General features: G+C 40.4%; 1 long non-coding RNA gene across 1 annotated transcript in view; it reads left to right on the plus strand.

Annotated features, from left to right (window-relative positions):
- The first annotated feature begins 240 nt into the window (after positions 1 to 240).
- LOC148125612 (uncharacterized) overlaps positions 241 to 24,579 on the plus strand; it is a 146,516-nt gene continuing 122,177 nt past the window's right edge. The window contains exon 1 of the long non-coding RNA XR_015743858.1: positions 241 to 311. This is a non-coding gene — a long non-coding RNA (uncharacterized LOC148125612). The remainder of the gene's footprint in view (positions 312 to 24,579) is intronic.

Below are 24,579 nucleotides of genomic sequence, written 5' to 3' on the forward strand. Positions count from 1 at the left end.
AGCTTCATGTCCACTTGTAGCATCTTTTCATATTGGCAATTCCTTCATTCCCATGGTTTGACTAGCTATCTATCCCTAAATCCCATCTAGTATCTCTGGAAATTATTGCTGCAATACAGTGTCATACGCTACTGAGGTCTACAGGCCTTTTTTTTTTTTTTTGTACAGGTGGCTTTAAATCATTAACCAAAGCACAAACTCTCAGTTATCTTTTTCCAATTGCATTTACTTGCACCATCCAGCTATTCATTGAAATTACTAGAATTGAAGGTGTTCTGGAATAAGCTCCTGAGACCCAGATGAACATACAGGTAATATTTGACTACTTGCTTAGTGACTGTTTTAAATCATGATGGACTCCCTCCCCAAAGCTACTTACAACTCATTTTGAAAGTTATGACAGCTGCCCTCCCAAAATCATAGGATTGGATTTTGGATGCTTGAAAACGGGCTCATCTTTATGGCTATTTGTACCATCCTATGGTCATGTGACCAATTTGTAAGGTACAAGGCTGGTTTCTAGTTTTTATTTCTGGCTTCAGCAAAAAACCTTTAGTGCTGTTCAGAGGAGACAAAATGCAAATATAAATATAGTTTTATTATTTAAATACTTTAACAAAAACAATGGCATATTATGAAGTATGATTTCTATTCCTTAACATTAGTTGTAAATGCTTTGATAGTTCACAGACTATTTCATATTTGTAAGGCTTTTTGATAATATTTTGTTCTTGCAATTTTGAGTTGAAAGTTTTGGTTTAAAAGATACTAGTTCTAGGTTTGGTTTGGTTTCAAATATCCTAGTCAATGAATATGAAGTGATTTCTATTTCATCTCATCTCATCCTATCCCATCCCATCCCATTCTTCTGGTTCTTTTACTTTTAGAGTTTTGAATGTTAATTCTGATTGCTGTTATTGTTTTGATGATTTTTATATTTGTAGATTGCATATACTGTATTAAACATTCATTTAGGAAGGCAACTAATGGATATAAACATGTAAATAAACCTTATTTTTAATATGCAAGCTGAGGGTTTTCTGTGTTATTAAGGAGGGACTTTGAAAAAGCCCATGAATTCCAGATTTCATACACAAATTCCCTTGCATAAAACAAAAGATGTTTCAAGTGCTCCCTTCCAATGAAGGTTATGTCTGAATAATCTGAACACATTTGATAGCCAAAGGTCTTGATTGTGTAACTGATTATATTTACTTCCCAGTTAATGGAGTTTGGCAATAGAGTCTTGCAGTAAGAAGCACTCAGGCATAGTTTTCCCATATTTTTTTCCTATTTGCTCAGCAGATGTGCTTCAGTTTCTGTGCCTGTTCACCAGAATTGAGTTCTAGCCTTGAGTAGGTGTCAGCATAAGAGTAGATAGATTCTTTTCTCTAACTTTTTTGCATTCCCAGTTTTAGATTAATTAAAGTACAGAACAGAAGAATAGAAAAGAAGCACTTTTCTGAGTGTACTCTGCAAGCCTTTGTAGGCTGGTTTGATCTCTATTTCTTCCTGGTGTATTCAAGGTGAGCTTCTAATAATTTCCCTGGAGCGGATCTATGTCACTCCTTTAAAAATGTTAGGAAATTCTTGCTTTTTACACTTTTGTATGAATTACTTACACCCCCCACCTCTACTTCTTTTCTAGCAGTTTCCTTACAACTGGTAGAAATTAGATACTCTTAACTTGCTGATTTATCTTTAGAAAAGTAATAAAACTTTATTTCCTTCTTAACCTGGTTTATAAAACACAGCTGTCACAATAGCCTAATATCAGTAGTGCATTTTAATAAAAAGAGGAAGAAAGATGTTTGCTGGAAGAATGCAATAGGCCTGGTAATTTAATTGCTAACTTTCTAATTGTCAATTTTGCCAAGTTTTTATTTTAATGCCCAGCAAATATGCTTAACTCTTATTGAGATACATACATGCAATTATATTAAAAGAATTAACAGGTGGGGAGGGGGTGGAAAGAAGAGTGTTAGGCAATCCATATTTAAAAAGTAGCCATGGTAAATATTTTAAATGAAGTCATATTTTGAATAATGAACCTGTTTTCCTTGCTTCAGCATTATGAAATATTTCTTACTATTGCAGATATATAATAGTTTTGTTCCAATATATTTCAAAATAAGGTAGCATTCATAAATTGTTCATTTTGTTGTATCGTATTAAAAAGGCTGAAGCAATAGTAGATCTGAAAAAGTGGTATTAAAGAAATTTTACTTATAAAGTTATTTTTCTTAAAATTTTATCTCACAGTTTTTCTGAGGAGCTCGTGCCCAATTAAGGTATCTTTTGTTTTATCCAATTTAAACACACAAATATCAATAGCAATAGCTCTTAGACTTACAGAACTCTCTAAGCAGTTTATAGAGTCAGCATATTGCCCCCAGCAATCTGGATCCTCATTTTACTGACCTTGGAAGGATGGAAAGTTGAGTCAATCATGAGCCTATCAGGATTGAACTCCTGACAGTGGAATGCAATTAGATGTTGCTTATGAAAAGTAATAGCTCAAAGCAAACTTCTACCCTGCATGGAAGTATTGCCTTGATCTAGACCAGGTGTGTACAACCTTGGTAATGGTTGGTAACAGCTTTTATGGCCTGAAAACTCAGTTATATATGTGTGCCAGGCAGTGGTGGGATTCAAATTTTTTTGCTACCGGTTCTGTGGGCTTAGAGGGCGTGGCAGGGGAAGGATACTGTAAAATCCCATTCTCTCCCCACCTCACTAACCTGCTTTCCAGCTCTGTTCTCCTGTGCAGAACAACAAAAGAACACCCAGCTGATCAGCTGGGACTCAGGAGGCAGAGAATAGATGGGGGCAGGGCCAGTCAGAGATGGTATTCCAAACTACTCAAAATTTCTGCTACCGTTTCTCCAGAACAGGTCAGAACCTGCTGAACACCACCTCTGGTGCCAGGCATTATGTGCTGAAATGGGCTTCTCTGAGTGTTGATGAATTGTGCATTTCTCTAAAAAGTAAATAAGGAAGTTGAACTCAAAAACTTTGAGAAACATATTCTTAAATGACTTTATGTAAAGAGGTTCATTCTGAAAAGAAGAAGCATGAAAAAATTAGCAAAAGGAGCAGAATGAAAGTTTCAAAGAATAAGTAATTTCACTTAAAAAAAGTAAAATGGAATACAAAATGATCTTATCTTAGTCCTTATCAACACTTTTTCTATTGCCATAAGTAGTTAATCTTTTTCCAATGTTAATTCTTGAAACTGACTTTTGAATGAAATCTGAGCCACTTATCTCAGCTCCAATCCATAATGAGAAACTGCCTTTCTAGATTTTCCAAAATGCCGCATCCTGTGTCAGTAATCAAGCACTGCATTTATTTTATTTTCTGGTTCTTATTGTGCAAGAAAAAATGAAACAAAAAACAAAACTAGAAAAAATATTAATAACTTTAAAAAAATCCAAAGAGCATATTCGAAACAAAAAGGTGAGAAATTAATCAGGAACATACAAATTTTTCTCTGAGAAAAAAATACAAATATTTTAAAATACATATTCCATACTTTTGACCAAAATGTTGTACTACATCAGTATGCATTGTTAAAGAGATGGCAAGATCCAAATCCCACTAGCCCTGTCTCTAAATAGAAGAGTTAATGATGAATAATCCATAACCCTAATCAGCATCAGGTTTAGGTGACTGGAAGGGGATGTGACAGAGGTGTTGGGTAGGAATTTGGCTGATGCTGGCAGCACCATGCCAAGTCCCATTAACATTTCACTGGATTTCCTAGGATGCCAGCTGCTGTGATATTCTTTACCTCCTAGGGATCTACAGATCTCCTTCACCAATGTAGTTTTTGAGCTATTGTCCTCTGCATATATAAAAAGCTGTTATAACTGACCAATGCAGAAAGAAATGGCTTCTCCATTTAGTAAAAAGAAGCAATTCCTGATCCACTCTGCAGCTTTGCTTCAAAGGGGGAACTTCTCTTAAAATCTTGAAAAGTGAAGCATATCCATGAATGTTTGCATATTCTGAACTGCTGCGACTCTTTTGCAAAGAAAGGGAGAAAAAAAGCACTTACTGCAGATCAGTAGTATCAAACTCAATTTCATCAGGGTTGTATTTGACTTTGGAGGGATGAGGGGGTGAGAGATGGGGGCTTGGTGTGTGGTTGGGGAGGCATGGTCATAGTCGGCGTGGCTGGGCATGGGCATGGTGGGGGTAACATGGGACTCATGTTGGGGACACCTGTGGTGGCCAAGTGCTAAGGCAGGACTTCCCTGAGACCCTCACTCACTCTCATTATAATCTCCTTCCTTCCTTCCTTCCTTTTCTTTTTTCCTTCCCTCTTCATTCTTCTTTCTTCTTCCATCTCTCTTTTCTTTTCTTCTTCTTTTCTTCTTTGCTCTCTTCCCATATTTCCTTCTTTTTCTTCCCTCTTTCCCTTTCTCCTTTCCTGTCTCTTCTTACATGCTCAAATGCAAATCTCTTTATTTTATTTTTCTTTGTTTTGATAGCCTTCTGCCAGTAAAAATGGAGCCGGGGGCTGTGCATGCCCCCCAAGCTCCGTTTTTACTGGCAGAGGGTTGCAGAAGGCTGTTGTGATAAAAAATGGGGTTTGGGGGGGCACATGTGCCCCCAACCTCCATTTTTGCTAGCAGATCCATAGTGGGCCAGTCCTTTGCTATTTCTAGGCTGGCGAAAGGGCCACATCTAAGCACCTCTCAGACCATATTCAGACCGGCGGGCCTTGAGTTTGACACCCCTACTATAGATATTCTGTTTTTCTTGGGACAACAGTGTAGCTCAGGCTAGGTCTGTGAAAGCTTTTCTGTTTTGAAAGAGAGTTGTTGCCAGACTCCAGGAATGGCATGAAGGAGGAACCCAAGGGAAGAAAGTGCTCTACCAGGAAGCCTGATTGTCTAGACCTCTTAGGAGTTGGTGAATTTCCCTAACATTTCTGAACTTCAGATTGGATACTTGATCATGTTGGTTTCTTTGTAAATCTAAATATCAATATAATATCTACACTTGCCTTTGAGTGTGTAAATGTGCTTATTAGCATTTTTTATCCTCCTGACTTTTCCATTCTCTCTGACTCATTCACTGTTCTGAATTGAAGTATCTGAAAAATTGATATAGGGCTTATGAAAGATAATTAGCTCCCATCAGGGATAAGGGCAAGAAATTATTATAATTAAAGCAGCAAGCTTATAGCATACTTCAAAGGTAACCAGGTACTTATTTTCCTATTTAAGAGAAGATAAGGCTGTCAGTTTAGAGCTATACACTAGTGGGAAATTGCATGTTGGATAAACTTTTCATTGAGGACTGAAAAAAAATGAGGCAATTTTCTTGAATGTTTTAAACACTATAGAGGCATCAGTGCACTTTGGACTTTGGCATTCTGCTGATCAAAGTTGTATCAGTTTTTTCCCTCCGATTCACCAATATAACCTCTTAAACAGTATTTCTCTGTTTAAGTAAGGAAATCTTTCTGAAAGGATGACATAACAGGTCATGAGTAATCTAGTACCTAGAAAACCATACTTGGTACCAAGGCTGATTATTTGAGGCACTATTTCCTGCAATTTCTACCCATCCATTATGATTTGGCAGAGTGGGAAAACCCTTGATTAAACAATGTTGTTTCTGGGGTAGCAAGGAAACATGCCATCTGTGCAATGGTAACCTCCCTTTAGGATGAGATCTCCTCTGAGATATGTAACTTTACCACTCTGATGGCTTTCTGAATAGCCTAGGATTATTGGTGATGTTTTGAAATATATGCCCAGATTGCCATCTTATAATTATTTTGGAATTATTTTTGTAATTTGTTATGGTCCATTTTATTGTTTTCTGGGGGTTTTTTGGTTTTTTTTTTGGTGAGCTGCCCAGAATTTATTGGAATTGGTTGACTCAAAATCAAATGCATAACTGTTATTTCTAGAGCAGTATCCTTGGAAGGAATTCTAACAGGAATATTGTACCATATTCCATTCTTATATAAGATTAATACTGTATTATTTCCCTCTGCATATAAGGTAAAATACACTTGAAAACATTGCTGTGGAATCCCAAGATTTTTATTATTTCACTGTTAAGACAGCTTCAGGAAATGGACGTGATGCTTTTGTAGTTATAATATCCACTACAAATGTGTGTGTGTGTGTGTATGTGTAAATTTATATGTGCTGCATATGATTTCAAATTTTATATTTCATTGCCTGCAATGGACACCCTCTGTAGCAAAGCATGCATTTCAATGTATTTTATAAAATTCAGTTTTGGAAAGAAAAGGCAATAAATCTGATTTTGGGCTCATGGGAAGTGGCCACGCTTCACTTGCACATGATATTTCATACCACGAAAGTGATGAAGTTGGTCTTAACGAGGCAGTTCATGTCACTTCTGGGGTTCATCTGGCAGTTCTAGTAGTGCATGCAAAATAGAACACAATATATTTTATATTCTACAATATTGTGTTCCACAATCTTTTCATTTGTCAATAGCTAAATATTTGATACTGCAATGCATTTGAATGGATTTTCTGTTGTGATTGGCATCTACCTTAAGTTTAATCATTTTTAATTGTTCATTTTTGCATGAGTGGCAGCACAGCTGGAAATCCAGTAAAATCCATCTCTCTTTCCCGGTCTACAAAATTAGGGATAAATACTTTAGAGCAGGGGTGGGATTCACATTTTTTAACAACTGGTTCTGTGAGCGTGGTTTAGGTAGTCGGCGTGGCTTGGTGGTCATGTTATTGGCTGGGTGTGGCCAACTCAATATCACTCACATTGAGGCACATGTCTCTTCGCTTGGCCTCTCATGACTGTGGGGATGCTGCAACAGTCATAAGTGTGAAAAATGGTCATAAGTCACTTTTTTCAGTGTCATTGTAACTTTGAATGGTTACTCCACACAAGCAAAGTACCAGCAAAGGAGGGGAAAAAAAACTCCTGAGAGGTTCCTGAGATAGGAAGTCTAGTCCTGCCAAGAATGTAATAAGGGTTAACAGAGAGGCAGTTTCTGTAAGCAATACCAGAATGTTCCTTCCTGCCTTCCTTACAGGATTAGGCCAGTAATTTCTTCTAATAACTGGTTCTCCAAACTGCTTAGAATGTTAACAACCAGTTCTAGTGAATAGGTGCGAACTGCTGGAATCCCACCCCTGCTTCAGAGGGTGTTTGGGTTCTCTTTGTCTCTCAGAATGGCCAATTACTACAGCCAAAATAAATAGAATACCCCTCAACTTTTATTTATTAAGCAATCAATATTCTTTTAGTGGTACATCTTTTGAGGGCTGACCAAATGTTAAACATGTTGTGCAGCTTATTCAATATTGCAGTTCTAATTCTCTGCATAGATGCAAATGAATGGTGGGATGGGTTAGAAATTCTGTCTTTTGTGGATTCCCGTGGAAATAGAAGTAATATCTCTTAAGCTGTTTAGGTACCTAAATAAATCCTAAAACATCAACATAAAGACCAAGTATTTAATTTTTTCTTGATTTTAATAAAGTTGTTGCTACAATGAAGTTGTTGCTACAGTTGCTATAATTTTAAAAATGTATATAGTGCTATATTATTCAGTGTAGTTTATTTGTTTACTTTTTTAGGTTAAGAGAATTGAGGCTGAATCTGATTATGGATAAATAATTAGCTGTCTGATATGTGGGGGTTCCAAAGTGGGTAAGGAAGTAGCTAGACTACAGATGGATGATTTCAGAACAATTCTAGCTGTTTTAAAGCAAAGCTAAAACTTTGCAATACCACCTAGTGTTTTTCATTAGTTGAAGGTTGTGAGTCACTTAATTATATGACAAGAGGAGCAAACTTGCTCTTTCTTATGACTCATATAATAGAAGCATCTTGATTAATATTTCAGTGGTGAAACAGTGTTTTTCAGAAATATTTATGGCATGAAAGACTTTTCTCATCAAGCTACAATTCTCTGTGATAGAAGATTTTTAATCCTGAAATCCTGGGTGACTCTTCTGAAATTATTGTTGGGATGAATTAATATACAGGGCAGGCACAGAAACCATGTACTCTGCCCAGTAATAAAATACAGTTTTCAGAATAACATAAAAATTAACCTTGCAAATGAACAGATAATCTGAACACTGATTTTCTTCAATAGTAGTTGATTAAGGAGATTTTCAGATGAATACCTAATCAAAAAATTATATAGAAATTGTCTGCTTATTAAAACATTTGCAATGTTTTGAAAAATTCATTATGAAAGTTGAAGAGATACTAAATTTATGTTGGTAAATGTTACTCAGTATTTCCACATAATCACACATTTAGATTTTTTAAACGTGTGCATTTCTAATCCTCACTGATTCAAAGCATCATATTAATTGTCAGATGCTTTACTTAGCAGTACTGCAAATCTGCTTTTGGGAAGAAAGTATGGTGAAGTCAGCCTCCTCTATCCCATTGTCCTTTTTTAAAAAAGAAAGAAAAGAATAATGTTCATATTGTACCACAAAAATTCAAATCTAGTAATACTCTGATAGCATTCCTTGAGCTTTGTACTGGGACTGCAATGGAAAGGCCCTACTTAAACTTGGTTTGAATTGTTCTATAAAGGAAGCATTTTTGGTGACAAAAAGGCTGCCCTTGATATTAAAGAAATGAGGGATCCTTGGTGCTCTCTGAATTTGCTTGTTTTCTTGCAAACATTTAATCACTTTTAACTGTCAGTTTATATTCTGGTGACTTGCCTGTCTATGGGTGGAGAAGGTTCTTTGGTTGGGCTGTTTAGTTTAGTTTAGTTTGCTTTATTGTCACTGCACCTTGTACAATGAAATCAAACACCATCTTCAGTGCACATCATGACCATGACCATGAAAATAAACACAAACACACATCCTTCACCCTTCATACATTGAACCAGAAACCCCAAACACCACACCAACACTGCACTATACAGCAGAATTCAAAAGAGCTACTGCCCTGGGATAGAAGCTGTTTTTCAGCCTATTTGTCCTTTTTTATTATTCTGTACCATCTGCCAGATGGTAATAGTTCAAAAAAAGGGTTCCCAGGATAGATAGATCTTTGAGAATGTTTTGAACTTTCTTAAGGCAGCGGGAGCTATAAAGCTCTTCCAAAGAGGGGAGAGGGCAACCAATGATCTTCTGGGCAATGATATTAACCCTCTGGAGTGCTTTCCTATCTGTCACTGTGCAATTGGCAAACCACACAGAGGTGCAGTCTGTTAAGATACTCTCTATGCTGCAGCAGTAGAAGGTCACCAGCAGTTTTTCATTCAGTTGTTGTTTTCTGAGAAGTCTCAGGTAGTATAATCTCTGCTGGGCCCTTTTGACCAGGGCTGCAATGTGGGCACCCCAGGTCAGGTCCTTTTTTAGGGTAACATCCAGAAACTTAAAACTGGCCACTTGTTCCACTTGGTCTCCATTGATAAGCAAGGGCTGGATATTTGATGTGTTTCTTCTATAATCCACTATAAGCTCCTTGGTCTTATTAGTGTTGAGGACCAAGTTATTGTCTCCACACCATGAAAGCAACTGGTCCACCTCATCTCGGTAGGCAGACTCATCTCCCCTGGAGATAAGTCCAACCACTGTCGTATATCTGCAAATTTAGCAATAGTATTACTAGCGTGAGTGGGAATGCAGTCATGCATATAAAGAGTATAATGTAAAGGACTCAACACGCAACCCTGTGGTGTACCAGTGTTAAGAATAAGGGCTGAACAGGTATGATTACCTAATCTGACTCTCTGTGAGTGGCCAGACAGGAAATCCATAATCCAAAGGCAGATTGAATTAGAAAGCCCAAGGTCCAGAAGTTTAGACACTAATCTATGTGGAAGAATTGTGTTAAATGCAGAACTAAAATCCACAAAAAGCATCCTCACATAGCCCCTGTTCAGAGCAGTGTGAAGAGTGATGGCTATAGCGTCCTCTGTAGATCTATTTTTTCTGTATGCATACTGGTGTTTATCAAATGTATGCGGAAGACCAGAAATGATGTGCTGGCAGACCAATTTCTCACAGCACTTCATGATGATAGGAGTGAGTGCCACTGGTCTGTAATCATTGAGGTTATTGATATGGAACTTCTTTGGGAGCGGAACAATGATAGAAGCCTTCAAACAAGATGGAATAGTGGACTGGGATAAAGACCGATTGAAGATCCTGGTAAAGACTCCAGCCAACTGATCAGCACAGTCTTTAAGCACTTGGCCAGAGATACCGTCAGGACTGGCAGCCTTTCTAGGGTCCACAGCCCTCAGAATGCTCCTCACCTCCTGTTTCCCCACAATGAGTTGGGGGCTACAGTTGGCTGGTAGTTGTAGTTTATCTGTCTCTGATGTTTCCACTTCAAAGCGAACAAAGAAATGATTCAGTTCCTCTGCCAATGAAGCATCCCCCTCAGCAGGGATGACATTGGTCGGTTGATGGTTTGTAATTTGTTGAATCCCTCGCCACACCTGCCTCATGTTATTGCTATAAAAAATATCCTCAATCTTCCTCTTATAATCAGTCTTGGCCTTCTGAATACCTTTCTTCAGTTTAGTTCTGGCAACACTGTATCTTGCCCCATCACTGGACCTAAAGGCCTTGGTCCTGTCATGCAAGAGGCGCTGGACTTCCTTGATCATCCAGGGTTTCTGATTGGGATAGATCCTAATACGTTTATCCACAGTGATAGTATCTGTGCAGTGTTTGATATAGCACAGAACAGTTGCAGTGTGCACCTCTAGGTCAAGGTGGTAAAAGATGTCCCAATTTGTGTTCTCAAAACAATGCTGAAGTTGTTGGGAAGCATCTTCTGGCCAAGATTTCACTGTCTTTATTATAGGCAGAGCCTGTCTACTAAGGGGGATGTACGCTGGTACTAAAAGCAGTGACATATGATCTGATTGTCCCAAATGTGGTAATTATATAACCTTATAGCCATGTTTGATGTTGGTATATACTTTGTCCAATATGTTTGCTCCTCTAGTAGCATACTTAACATGCTGATAGAATTTAGGGAGCACTTCTTTTAAATCAGCTTCATTAAAGTCCCCACTATGATATGCACAGCATCAGGATACTTATTCTATCCATCAGTTTACTGATGGCTCTCTGGTAGTTTCTTGATCGGATATTGTTTACTTGATTGTTGGACTGAAATTCAACTTGGAGTTACTCTATGCTGATCTAAGTGCTGATTATTATTAAAGAAGTTTTTTATCTGGAGTGCATAGCCACTTCATTAATTTTCACCATGTCTACTGGAAAAGGAACTTCCAGAGACAGTGGAAGCTCACAGCATTAGCCTGGCATGCTATGGTCCATGGGGTCATGAAGAGTTGCGTACAAGAGTTATATACAAAGAGTTGTAGCAATTGAACAACAGCAAATTGGTGGAGGACAGGAGATCCTTTTCTCTGCACCCATGTTTGTCTTAAACTCCCAGATTCTGGAGTTGTGTCCACACATATTTTTCTTATATGTATCCAGGTATTCATAACTATGTTTTTACTTATACCTATTATCTTGTAAGCAATTGACAAAAAAATAAAAATAAAATATTAGTGTTGTCAAGACTGGAAACCACTGCTCTGAGCAAAGATGATCATCTTCATAGACTTGTGTTAATTATTGATATAAGAAGAAAAAAGAAATTAAGGGCTGTCAATATTGACGTGACCAATGATTAGAAAGGGTATATAATTTATTATATAATAAAATATATTCTTCCTTTAAAAATTAAAGGCTACCTTGCAAGAAAGAACAGCTAAATGCATAAAATTCACAAGTGATCTACAGCCATGGAGCCATGCTAATTTACTTTCTCTGTTATTGGATATGAACCTTCAGATATTCATGTACTGGGATGACTATCATGAGACAGAAATTTGGCTTTGCTCATTCAGATAGCTTTCCCCCAGGTTTCAAAGTACTGAAAATTAAATCAGCATACAAAACCACCACGTGCACAAAAAGAATAGAATCACATTAAAAAATAAAATAGATGCATAAAATGTGAGGAGATAAAGGGATAGAAGAACAAAAGTATGGTTGGTTGGTTTTGTCCATGATGGTAGCAATGCCACCCAATTTCCAGTACCGTAAAATCCCATGTCTTACTTGCTTCCAGTTGTCTGAAATTCTGCTTTGGGGCCTATTCAGATCCAGACATGAGCATGTTCTCTTTTTGACTAAAAGTAAATGATATTTTTTGCTCATGTGTGCTGAGCAAACCTCCTTCAACCTTGTTTCGTTATCACATATAAAAGATTTGTCATTTTAATTTGACATGTAAGACCTCATTATAAGAAACCAACATAAAATCTCTAGGTCTATCTTTACCTTTGATTTACCTCTGGGTGAGGGTGTGTATAAAATTGACAGCGTGCCTGAAGCAGGGAAAGTCCAGTGCCTGTACGTTTCTTTGAACAATTGGGAAATGTTCCTTCTATACAATGTGTATGTGAAAGTTATCATTAAAGGCATCTATTGCATCAACTAGAACAGAATGTCAGCTGTTAGTCAGAGTTTAAACAGTTAAAACAGTTAAATAGTTGGGAAAAACTATCCCTAAAGTTAAACTGCCTGTGTACAATGGTCAGTTTAAAGCAGCAGTTTCAAGATTTGAATAAAATGGGTAAGTTATGGTTGTGTCTCTTAAGGCATTGCATGATTTAACATGTTATAGAGTGTATATTTAAAATGATGAATAATGTTTGAAAGGCCTTACATAAAACATTTCTGCAGTGGAAATATGTACAGTTCCTTTCTCTTTAATTTCAGGTACAGGTAGTCCCCAATTTACAACAGTTCATTTAGTGACAATGGTGTCGAATAAAGGAACTTATGATTGTTTTTCACACTTAAGACCATTGCAACATCCCCATAATCATGTGATCAAAATTCAGATACTTGGCAACTGATTCATATTTATGATGGTTTGTAGTGTCCTGGGATCATGTGATCACATTTTGTGATCTTCTGACAAGCAAAGTAAATGGAGAAACCAGATTCACTTAATAATTGGGTTACTACCTTAACAACCGTGGCAAGAAAAATTGTAAAATGAGAAAAATTAACAAACGTCTCACTTGGCAACAGAAATTTTGGGCTCAATAGTGGTCTCAAGTTAAGAACTACCTGTATTTTTATATTTCTAAGAAAAAATACTGTGACTTGCTATGTATTAACTAAAAATACTTTCTGAGGCATAAATAGGTTATTAATGTTGTTTAGGTTCTTTACCTTGGAAATTTCTTTGGAAGTATCTTATTGCAAAGTTAATACCATTAGTAAAATACAGTAGATGAAACATGTTAACAGTGGCTGGGGTTTTTTTTTAACCTCTGTTGTGAGCTCAGTCATAATTATGCACAGCCCATGTTTAATTTTGAATACCATTTTAAAATGGTAGTACTTCATAATTTATCCATGTTTGGATTGCAAAATGCACTGTATTGCTTTTGATTATACTGGAATTGTGATAGAAAAATAAAGCAATGGCAGATGGCCTTACAGCCAAAACTCAAAGCCCATTAAAAAAAGAGGAAGTGAAGAGAAAAAGGACATAGAATTTGTTTTTGCATCCCTTGTTTGGTTTTCAAAATATTTAGGTCTAAAGCATATATTGTCTGGAGAGTGTTTGCACAAGACTCTGAACCATTGACCAAATTAATAATCTAATGTCTAAGCTTAAATACATGAGATCTTAGCATGCTGATTGAATCAGCCATCACATTAAGCCATGTAGATTGTTTGATTTGCCTCGGATGTTCCATGAACTCTGCCATGCAAATGACTTAACAAACACCACACTTAAATGACAAAACTGATGTGGATGAGAACAAGCATTGCACCAGAGATGGGATAATTAGTTTTTCTGTTTCTACCTGCTTACTGTGGTCTAAACTGCTCCTACACGGTATGTTTCTTTTGCCACAGGACTTCCAAATATGTTCAAATGAAAATATTTTTTTAATATATGGCACAGTATTTAGTATCTCACAGGACCATCTCTGTCTAGATTATTTTTGTTCAGAAAAGACCACTAGTGCAAAATCCTGTAAAGTTGTTCATGTACTGCACCCAACAGTTGGTATATCCGGGTTGGTGCTTTGATCCATATAACCTGGCAGGATAAATATATATCAGAACAATTCACAGAACTGATTCCAGCCTGATAGAAAGCACATAGCATTAGCATTGTCGAGTGTACAAGATTACCCCTGCTCCCTCTGTCTCATTATTACACCCAATTATAGATCCTACCTGAAAACATGATAGAGTCAGGGTTTAAAACAGGCCCTCTAGATAATCAAATCTAATCTTTTGTTTAAAGCAGGAACCAAACTAAAGCTTCCCCAACAGATGGTTGTCTACATTCTGTTTAAGCATATATAGTAGAAAGTGGATGCCACCATTCTAGATAATTGTTCTTAGAATCCCCCCCCTATTTTTAATAAAATCAGCTGCATTCTATCTTCTTGTGATTTAAATTCATTGTAGTTCATCCTGTATCTTGAAAGGACAGAATATCCTTATATTTCTCTATGTGACATCATTCAGGTATTTGAGAAAGAGTTCTAAATAATCCATCTCCTTCCATCTGTTTCCATGGAATTTATTTTTTGATCCTCTGCCCATTGTCTCTGTCCTTTTCTGAACAGATTTTGCCAAAGCCTTTCTAAAATGATGCGTCATAATTGGACATAATGGAAGAGGAATGGTTCACCAAAAAAAAACCCTATGACTGTTATTATCTGTGATTTTGAAAGTATATTTAGGTTAATGAAGTCTAAAATTGAATTTGCCTTTTTTGTTGAGTCACACTACCAATTACCATTATAGCACAATCAAAATTTCAACCTTTTTTTTGCTCAAGTTCTAGCACTGTCATTTCATTCCCCACACTCAATATATGTGTATCTGAAGTTGTTTCCTAGGCAAAGAACTTTGTGCTTAGTTTGTTTAAGTTTAATTCTGTTACTTTCAACTTATTTTTTCAATTCTTCATCTAAGTCAATAATTATAATATTTTAAAGAAGAGGATCCATAACTTTGTAATATCTCACATACTATCATTCTTCAAGTCTATATAGATTCCTTGATGACAACTCCTTGTATATTATCATTCAGCTATTTGTGTATTCATTTAATTGTGGTATCAATCAGCCTGTACTTAACTAGTTTACAATTAGAATGCCACGATGCATTTGTCAAATACTATACTGAAATCAAGGTATATTTCATATACAACAAGCCCACAATATTCTAATACTGGCAAATTGTTGTGGACAAACCAATATTGCTTACCAATCATTTTTTGACCTGAGCCTTAAGCACATTGCAAAATTCTGTGCTACAGCATACAGAACACAGAATATAATAAACCTTGATAAAGTCTGGTCCCAAGCAGACCATTATTTATGCTCACACAGGTTAATTCTGTGTCAACTTTAGGATGTGAAAGTGTTCAAGGCTTCACTGTCTACATACCTATCCAGGACTTGGAATGCCATTATGTATACTAGTATTAAGCAAGAGTATCTGTGCCAGGTTCATAAATAATTTAAGTAGTGTAACCTGAAGTTTCTATCCTGCAAACTTTTAACTATAATTCTTAAATCTAAAGGTTAAAATCTATTTTCAAATTAGATAGATCTTAGTGTTAATTAGTTATCTCCCTTCTCCTGGATTTATGATTAATTCCAACTGTCTCCAACTATGTCCATAAATTATAGGAGTGGTCTGACTAAAACATAATAGAGAAAAATTATGCCTTTTTTTTATCTGACACCATCCTTTTGTCTGATGCCAATCGACTTTGTATTTGTGGGGATGGTTTTCTTGGCAGAAGTATCACACTCATGCCCATATTTAGCCTATGAATTATTAAGACACCTAGATCATTTTGCATGTACTGCTGCTCATTATTGTCCCTCCCAACCTATACTACTTTGTTTCATTGTTCCTACCCCAACGAACGTCACAGTTGTTCCTGCTGAAATTCAGCTTGATAGGTTTGCGCAATGTTCTAGTTCATCAAGGCCCTCCTGAATCTTGTTCTTGTTATGCTATCTCCTGCCAAATAATGCATTCTCTTCTAAACATTTACTAATGCGTCCCGGAGTTTTTCCTGAAATCATCATCAACCTGGCCTTCCTTTCATCTTTTTTATTTTCAAAACTTCATTGAGCTACTTGTATACCCATATGGTTTCTTCTCCAGTCTTTTACTTTTTACCCACATTGAAATTATTTGCAATTGTGTTTTCAGTATCTACTTTTTAAAGGAATTTCTGTTTATCTTAAGCCTTTCTACTCCTGTCATAGATTCTAAATTAGTTTAAATTTATTAAAATTAACTTGTTTTGAATTCCAAGATACATATCTGATAACTCATTTTACAATTAAGGCTAACTTAATCAGAAAAGCTTCTGGATGGTACAAACTAAAACAAGTAAGATTATTAATCACATCTCATTAAAACATAATAATAATAATAATAATAATAATAATAATAATAATAATAATAATAATAATAATAATAACTAATAACCACACTAAATCCAATCAACTAGGGGCCAAAGCCTCTTGAAATAATTTTGTTTTCACTATGTAGAAATGTAAGGAGTATTGGAATGGATCCTACTGCCTCCAGCAGTATGTTGCAGGGGCTGGACTTCTACCAAAAGACTTGCTTCTTAGCCTGCTCTCCTTTTACCTTACTTGTGGGATAGGATTCTTAGCATACCCTCTTTCAAAGTTGGCCAAATTAAGTTCGATAATGCAATTCTAATATATTACATTTTTATGCTACCGAGTAGTATATAGTAACAACTAGCACATTTCATTGTGCTCAAAAGCTTGAAATGTCAACCTGTTCTGTGACATCAAGATATATACAATTTTGCAATCAATTGAATTGTGAGGCTACTTTATTCTGCACTAGGTGCAATTTCCAAACTGTCTTCAAAGGCAGTCCCTCACTTTGCAATAATCCAATAATGAGATGAAGCCATGTGTCCCTCTCTCACAGCTCTCCATTAAAACTCTCCATTAAATATCTGGTTGCTGTACTTTATTTCCCAGACTTTGAACATTAGCATAAAGGCCAAGAACATTGTGAACCAATGTTCATTCTCACTTTTCATTGAGTTGTGGAAGAGGGCCCATTTCAGCAGCATTCCAACTTTTCATGGTACACTTTTTGATGTTTTTCTTTCAGGGTTTCATTTCCAATACCCACTGGATTCAGTTTAAAGGATTTCTGTTCAAATGTTTCAGCCAAATAAAATTTGACCAGTCCTTGTGAAATGTAATCCATGTTGTTCCAGCCCTTTATCACTTAGATCAATGGTTTCCAAACTTTTTCAGTCCACCGCCCCCTTGGTGCTACAAACTCATCCTCAATGCCCCCCACCCAGGGGAGGGATTCAAATTTCTGTGGGCGTGGCCTAATTTGAGGGTGTGGTTTGCTGGTCACATGATTGGGTGGGCTTGGCCTGCTGATCACGTGACTGGGTGGGCGGGGCTTGCTGTTCACATGACTGGGTGGGTATTGTTTGATGACTGGCAAACCAAATACAAGTGGTCCTCACTTAATGGCCGGTTGCTTAGCAAGTGTTCTAAGTTATGACTGGCCTCCCCAGAACTACTTGACTTGTTTTTGGAGTTTTGACAGCCATGCACACACATATACACATACTCCCTTCCAACCCTGCTGGAGCAAGTCATTGGACTAGAATCGGCAAAGCATCTCTGATTAGATTCTAGTAGTGAATAAAATCTAATCAGCGATTCTTGTTGATTTGTTTTATTTGTATTTCTTTATTTTATGTTGCTGAATTGCATTGACATGTATGTCCCTTCTTGTGCACAGCCCAGAAGCTTTTGTGATTCTTTGCAGCAAAATTTACTGACCTCTGGCTTTGCTCTACTTTTCAAACATGCTGGCACTGCCGCGTTCAAGGTGCCAGCCCTGCAGGTCCATCTCATTGAGCCCGCTGCACTGGAGGGACCTGCCCAAGCAAGTCCGAGTGGAGTGGTGCATCAAATCAATAGGGTGAGCCTAGAGAGGGAAAGAGAGAGAGAGAAAAGAAAGAGAGAAAGAGAGAAGGAAGAAATGAAAGAGAAAAGGGAAAGAAAGAAAAAGGGATAAAGAAAGAGGGGGGATGGAGGGAGGGATGGAGGGAGGGAAGGAGGGAGGGAAAGAGAGAGAGAAAGAGAGAGAGACCTGATGCATCAGATTGAAATGAGGCCTAGTTTAGAGGCCCTTTTCCACATTGAAACACCTTTGCCAGCTTCTATTAATTAAAGGTTTTGTGGATGAAACATGGCCAAGACTATCAGGAAGCTCTCACATTTTGTTGATCCTTTAAACAGGATCCATTGGATCCACCCTAAAAAATTACTTTTCCCCAATATATTACAGTGCCAATTCTGAAGAAGGCAAACCAAAATGTATTGGTAAATTACAAGGAGAACACACAGAAACACACACTGTTATGTCTTTGGGACTGGTTGGAGTCCCCAACCAGGTCCGCTGTTTGAGCAGGAGCACCAGCCGCTCCCATTGGCTGACACCGTTTGACAGCCGGCTATAAAAGGCGGCTGTCAAGCGGTATCAGCCCTGTTGCCGCCAGCTAACCTGCCTAGTTAGAAGGCAGATGTGGCAACCCTTTATTCTTGGAATAAAGCCTTTAACGTTCACTCTGGCTCAGCCTCGTTCCTCCGCCGCTCCACAACACTGGCGACGAGGATGGGATGCGATAGGAGGCTGCCAGACATTCGATTCAGTAGAGCTGTAGCCACTAAGAGCAAAGCCACGGGCGCTGAAGCCGCAGCCGCCAGCGCTCACAAAGAGCGCGAAATTCAAAAAGCCTCCTCAGCCGAGGAGACAGACACCGCCTGACAGGCGCAGCCGCAAAACGCTCTTCTAAGAGCGCGAATTTTGAATCACAACTACTGAAGTGACAGGCACTGCCGCCTCAAAATGAATACCAATCTGACATTCCCACCCTTCAAGCCAGCCGAGGAAACGTGGGATTCATATAAAAACCTGTTCATCTACTTCCTCGACGCTATTGGTCTAACAGATGCTGCTGAACACAGAAAAAAATCCTTCTTCCTCAGCTACTGTGGGGCTGCGGTTTTTGACACCGCTACAGCACTAGTTGCCCCTCGCGCTATCAGGAGCATACCTTGGGATGAACTCCAAGAGATCCTTTCCAATCACTACTCACCTAAACCATCCCAGATAGCCAGGAGATATGCCTTCAGAACTAGAAGGCAGGCTGAGGGGGAGTCAATTAATGAGTATATGGCAGCTCTGAGGTCAGCTGCCTTACAGTGTGGGTTCAGAGACTACCTAGAGGACATGTTATTAGACCAGATTGTCTGTGGGGTTAGAGACCTTAGGCTTCAAAGACGCTTGCTAGCCAAAAAGGATTTAACCCTAGCTTTAGCCGTAGAAGAAGCCCAAGCTGCTGAGCTCTCTGCCCAATCAGCAGCTGAGATTCAAGGAACTCCTTTAAGACCTAGCAGCTCCACTATTCATTCAGAGGAAGTTTCCCTTGAAGAAGACCCCATAGACTCAACAGACATTAACCGCCTTAGGCAACAAAAGCCCTCACAGGAAGGAGCTGGGCAGAGAAACAACTTCACCCCCAAGCAACCTCCCATTTGCCTAGCCTGCGGGGGTTCCCACTCTAGGGCATCCTGCAGGTTTAGGAATGCCATCTGTCTAAATTGTCAGAAGAAAGGCCACCTAGCCAGAATCTGCCAAGCAGGGCGAACCTTTCCTCAGAGACCTCAACCACCTTCTAATTTCCAAAGGCACATGGAGGACTGCTATACTTGCTACCACGCAAACCATACTTCCAAGACTCCTAATAAAATCAGTATTTTTGTTTCTTTAGAAGGTAAGCCTTGCAGAATGGAGGTAGACACGGGATCTGCACTTTCGATCATCTCCTGGGAAACCCTAAAGAAGATTCATCCCAGATTCTCAAAGAAGAAGCTGCAGAAATGCCACCTGACACTGCGGGACTACCAAGGGAAGAACATCCCTGTCCTCGGGAAAGGCAAGTTTTTAGTTCAGTTCCAAGGTTTTAAAGGCCATTTGCCTTTGGTGGTTGTTAATGGTGCCCACCCCAGTCTGTTGGGACTAGATTGGTTCCCTTCTCTTGGCCTTAGCGTAACTGGGATCCATGCTGTCTCAACCTCTGACGTAGACACCCTATTCTCAGACTATTCTGATGTTTTTAGCAGCGAGCTGGGCTGCTATTCTGGCACCCCCATCTCCTTCACTGTGGACCCCCAGGCAATTCCCCTTCGCCTCAAGCCACGCAGAGTGCCCTTTGCCATCCGTCCAAAGTTAGATTTAGAATTAGATAAGTTACTGAAGCAAGGGGTGTTAGAGCCAACTGACTTTGCCAAATGGGAGACCCCCATAGTCACCCCACTCAAGAAAGATGGCAGCATAAGAATCTGCGCAGACTATAAAACCACCCTCAATCGTTATCTGCAGGTCAGCGCCTACCCTGTCCCCGTTATCCAACATCTGTTACACACCTTCGAACCCGGCACCATCTTTGCCAAATTAGATATGTCCCAGGCATACCAACAGTTCCCTGTTGATGATCAGACAGCTGAACTACAAACAATAGTCACACATAGAGGGGCATTCAAGTGCAAACGCCTCCAATTCGGTGTTAGTGTAGCCCCGGGTATTTTCCAATCCCTCATGGAAAGGATTCTCCAAGGTCTCCCAGGGGTTGTCCCTTACTTCGACGACATTTTAGTCTCAGCAATTGACAGACCTCAGCTCATACAAAGGGTCAGAGCAGTCCTAGAGAAGTTTAGGCAGCATGGCCTCAAACTTAAAAGGGAAAAGTGCGCCATCGCCACTAGGCAAGTGGACTTTCTGGGGTATAGGATAGATGCCTCTGGCATTCACCCAGTCGAATCCAAAGTAAGGGCTATCCACGAGGCACCCACACCAACTAACAAAACGGAGCTTCAAGCCTTTCTGGGGCTGCTGAACTTTTACGCTTCATTCCTTCCTCACAAAGCATCTATTGCTGAACCCTTACACAGACTGTTAGACAGAGAATCCCCCTGGCATTGGGGACCCAAAGAAGCCCATGCTTTCAAGTCAGTCAAATCCTTACTCACATCTGATGCAGTTTTAATCCAATTTAATCAACGACTCCCCCTGGTCCTAGCTGCTGATGCATCCCCCTTTGGGATTGGGGCTGTCCTGAGCCACAGACTTCCAAACGGTTCTGAGGCACCAATTGCCTTCTTCTCTAGGACCTTCTCTACTGCAGAAAGAAACTACAGCCAAATAGATAAGGAGGCCTTGGCTGCAATAGCTGCAGTAAAAAAGTTTCATGAATTTTTGTTTGGGCACCATTTTGAACTCATAACTGACCATAAACCACTCCTGGGGCTTTTATCAGGGGATAAGCAAACCCCACAGGTACTATCACCTAGAATGACCAGGTGGACCTTGTTCCTGGCCGCTTACTCATTCAAATTGGTGCATCGCCCTGGAAAAAACTTGAGTCACGCTGATGCCCTCAGTCGCTGCCCCCTGCCAGTCCCAGTCGAAGACCCAGCACCTGTTCATGCCATCTTTGAAGTAAATGAACTTAAATTGCCGGTTACAGCCGAAGACATTGCTGCGCACTCAAAAAAAAAAAAAACAGGATAATTGCCCAAGTTATGGACTGGGTGGGAAGGGGGTGGCCTGAAACACAATACACTTCTGACTTTGCTCCTTTCAAAATCCGCAAGCAGGAATTGTCAAAACTACAGGGATGTCTGTTGTGGGGGACAAGGGTAGTCATCCCAGCCACTCTTCGTGTACCCATCCTAAAGGTACTTCATGAGGGCCACCCGGGCATTGTAAGGATGAAGGCTCTGGCCCGCAGCTACGTTTGGTGGCCTGGCATGGATGCCCAAATCTCCAGCTGGGTAAGCTCATGCCAGCCTTGCCAGGAAACCAGGGCTGCCCCACCAGCAGCCACGCCTACCAAGTGGGAAAGTGCTGGTGGTCCTTGGTCTCGCCTGCACATCGACCTAGCTGGACCAGTACATGGAAGGACCTTCTTGGTTGTAGTAGACTCTTATTCCAAATGGATAGACCTGGCCCTACTACCTTCAACAACCACTCAAGCAATTGTTAAGGCTCTGACCCGTTTCTTCGTTACCCATGGGCTCCCTGATACGCTGGTGTCTGACAATGGCCCCCAGTTCACGTCTTGTGAGTTTAGTATGTACGTTGCCAACTTGGGCATCAGACACATCCTTACAGCCCCTTTTCACCCAGCTAGCAACGGGATGGCTGAGAGGGCAGTCAGGTCAGCAAAAGAGGCACTTGCCAGGTTTGGCCAGGAAAACTGGCACTCCAAACTGTCTCGTTACCTCCTGAGCCAACATACGACTCCATGCACCACTACAAATAAATCCCCAGCAGAGCTCTTGATGGGGAGACGCCTTAGGACCACCCTGGACAGGTTGCACCCCCACTACTGCCCAGACACCCCTATAGGATCTGACAGTTTGGTCAGGGACTTTGCCCTGCATGACCTGGTATACGCCAGAAATTATGCAGGGGACCCTCTGTGGGTACCTGGTCAAGTTGTGTCAGTCACAGGTCCAAGATCCTACAGAGTACTCCTGGAAGACGGACGCCTGTGGCGCAGACACGTGGACCAACTCAGAAGGCGATGGAGAAGCACAGCTGATGTCTACCCAGCCCAATCTCCCAGCACTGAGGGCTCCCTGCCAGAACCAGTCTACCCAGCCGAGAGATCCCTGCGGGACCCAATCCATCGCGCCAACGACGAAAGCTCCCTGCAGGACCCAATCTACCCCGTCGACCAAGAGAGTTTACTGGAGGACCCAGTCTACCAACAAGGGACCCCGAACCAACAACCAAGCGAACCAGTCTGCCGTCCGGACCGAGCGACTCACTATGGTCAACCCGAACAGGGAGACGTACCTAATTCACAGAGTGCCCCCGCCGACCGAGCCCGCTCATCAACAACCTCCGAGACGCTTCCTGGGGGCGAGGACTTGGCTCCAGCCAGCGGCTTGCCCAGACTTCGACGATCCTGCCGCCAGCGCAGACAACCGACCTACTTGAAGGACTATGCATGCTCCTGGCTGGGGGAAAGGAGTGTTATGTCTTTGGGACTGGTTGGAGTCCCCAACCAGGTCCGCTGTTTGAGCGGGAGCACCAGCCGCTCCCATTGGCTGACACCGTTTGACAGCCGGCTATAAAAGGCGGCTGTCAAGCGGTATCAGCCCTGTTGCCGCCAGCTAACCTGCCTAGTTAGAAGGCAGACGCGGCAACCCTTTATTCTTGGAATAAAGCCTTTAACGTTCACTCTGGCTCAGCCTCGTTCCTCCGCCGCTCCACAACACACACACTCCCTTCTAACCCTGCTGGAGCAGGTGATTGGACTAGAATATATCTCATTATCTTTCTCCTCCATCCCTCCCCGCTTCTTTATTTCTTTTTCTTTCTGTTCCCTTCCTTCCACCCCTCCCCTCTTTCTTTGTCCCTTTTTCTTTCTTTCCCCTTTCTCTTTCTCTTCTTCCTTCTCTCTTTCTCTCACTTTCCATCTCTCAGGCTCACCCCATTGATTTCGTGCACTGCTCTATTCAGACTTGAGCAGGTGCCTCTGGTGCAAGGGACTCAATGGGGTGGACCTGCAGGGCCTTGCCTAGAATGCAACAGTGGTGGGATGTTTGTAAAGGAGAACAAAGCCACTCTGGTTTGCTCTCCTTTCCCAACGCGGTGTTCAGGGCAAGGCCCTGCAGGATCACCCCATTGAGCCCTTTGCACCGGAGTGTGCAAGTCAGTGGGGTGATCCCCAGGGCCCTCACCCCGAACGCGTTGGCGGTGGGATGTTCGAAAAGGAGAACAAAGCCACTCTGGTTTGCTCTCCTTCCCCAATGCTGTGTTCAGGGCGAAGCCCCGCAGGCTTATCCCATTGAGCCCTTTGCACCGGAGCATGCAAGTCAATGGGGTGATCCTGCGGGGCCTCACCTTGAATGTGACAGCGACAGGATTTTTTCTCACCCTTGAATTGTGCCCTGTGAGGGCCCACCTCCAGCGCCCCCTGCCACCTTTTAGCAGCCCCTGCTGGCCCCCCTTGCCTCTTAGCACCCATCTAAGGCATCCCCCCCAGGCGGTGGTACTGTCCACTTTGGGAACCTCTTATTTAGATGATTCAGGCCATGGTCCCAGAAACCAAGTTTTTCCTATTGATAGCATTTTCACACCCCATCATACACTTGCTGTATTAGCTTTCCTTATTCGTTGCTTTTTCATTGCTTTTCCACAGACTGAAAGGATCGATAAAAATACCATTTGATGTCCTATGCTCCTGAGCCCTCCTTCTTAGTTATTTAAAGACCCTGCTGATAAGCTTCTAATTATTCTTTACTGACTCCTTTGTCTGCATCATTTGTCAATGGACTTAAAAAATCTTAAATATTGTTTTTTTCACATACCTGGTTCTTGTTCTTCATAGACAGTATATTTCATGAGCTGATAGCATACATTTTTTATTCATTGTGAAACTG

This window comes from Pseudonaja textilis, chromosome 5 (genome assembly GCF_049901715.1).
Source record: "Pseudonaja textilis isolate UNSWEBS1 chromosome 5, rPseTex1.2, whole genome shotgun sequence".
NCBI lineage: Eukaryota > Metazoa > Chordata > Lepidosauria > Squamata > Elapidae > Pseudonaja > Pseudonaja textilis.